This window comes from Etheostoma spectabile, chromosome 8, assembly GCF_008692095.1.
Source record: "Etheostoma spectabile isolate EspeVRDwgs_2016 chromosome 8, UIUC_Espe_1.0, whole genome shotgun sequence".
Lineage (NCBI taxonomy): Eukaryota > Metazoa > Chordata > Actinopteri > Perciformes > Percidae > Etheostoma > Etheostoma spectabile.
This window is the reverse complement of record NC_045740.1, coordinates 23,787,494-23,789,035: the sequence shown is the minus strand read 5'-3', so window position 1 is coordinate 23,789,035 and position 1,542 is coordinate 23,787,494. Positions and strand designations below refer to the sequence as shown.

General features: G+C 37.9%; 1 protein-coding gene across 1 annotated transcript in view; it reads left to right on the top strand.

Annotated features, from left to right (window-relative positions):
* Positions 1 to 1,542, top strand: part of calb2a (calbindin 2a) — a gene marked incomplete at its 5' end in the record, with an annotated part of 25,009 nt that overhangs the window by 15,937 nt on the left and 7,530 nt on the right.

Genomic DNA, 1,542 nt, shown 5'->3' with positions numbered 1-1,542 from the left:
TATTAGGGGATCACTAAGGTCTATTTAAAAACACCCAAAGAGCACCATGTCATGGGACCTTTAAAGTGACATGGTCATTTTAGAGTTGGTTTTACCAACCAGATATTACATTTTGATTTAAAAGTTGTGTTCTCTGCTGCAAGAAGACACTGTTCACCACAGTGTAGTAAACAAGATCCTCCCTAAGCTCAGAAAAACGTTCAGTAACATAAACTGAGGTAAATAATATAGGGGAGAAAACACAAATGAAGTACTGATTTGAACCAGCATCTCTCAAAGTAGTGAAAAAAATAACTTTGAAAGACTAAACTAAAATAAAAAAGTAAAATCTCAAAAGCAGCAATGAATCCTAGAGAAACAGCCGTGTCAGTCTCTCGACAAGTACTGTATATGTAGTGTACGTCGGGCCTGAGGCCCTCAGAGGCTGGTCGCGTCGGTGGCAATGGTGCTGTGCGGCTGAGTGGTCCTGATGCATCCTTTCCTGCAGGTTGTGTGTTTACAGCACAGATGTGCTAACATCTGCTTCTTCCTGGAAGCCCCAGAGCTGACGTGACCTGATTTTCTGAAGCAGTTTTCCGCAACACACTTATAGATACACTTGGTCATTGTTTCATATTGTTTCTTCATGCCTTTATGACACATTAGAGCCACAGATGGTAAAGGCTATTATTGAGGGAAGGCAACAACTTCATAGTGATTTGCTAAATAATTGCAAATAATTATGAATCCATAGGCACCGATATCATTCAGGTCCAACAGTGAAACCATTCTAGTACACTATGCTAGGAATGTCCTATGCTAATATGGATCCTCTAGTGAAAATTACAATCTGCAGCAAAGGTAAAATGATGAGTCATTTTATTTGGCATGCAGCTAAGACAGGCATTTTTGTTTAGATGTGACAGTTAAAATGTAAAACATTCATAATATACTGTATGTTTTTACTAAATCTGCACCTCAGTTTATTTCTGTTGGATATTGTGAGTAGCATATCACTCAACACATATGCAAATAACTAATATATAAGTTTCATAAGACATTACAAATGGAAATTCTCTGTCAACAAATTGGCCACATTTGAGATGAACAGTTTCATACCAAATATAGGCGCAATTACCACCACCAACCAACACATTTTCTTTAACGGAAATGTAATATTTAAGAAAATCTAAATTTGCAAACTCTTTTGTATTCTTTCCTACAGAAGCTTATTGCTGCCATGCCATAAAAAGAAAAACGGATCAGTATAAATAAATGATGTGAAACGAGAAGTTTTTACTTTATAACAAGGTATTGTCATGTTATAACAAAATATATTCATGTTATTCCATCCATCCATCTATCCATCTATCTTCGTCCTCTTTCTTTCGGCTCTTTGACCCTGGATCTCGTTCTTTTGGTCATGCTGCCTTCATGACCATAGGTGAGGGTAGGAATGAAAACTGACCGGTAGGTCGAGAGCTTTGCCTTCTGGCTCAGCTCTCTTTTCGTCACAACGGTGCAGTAAATTGAATGTAATACCGCACCCACTGCTCCGATTCT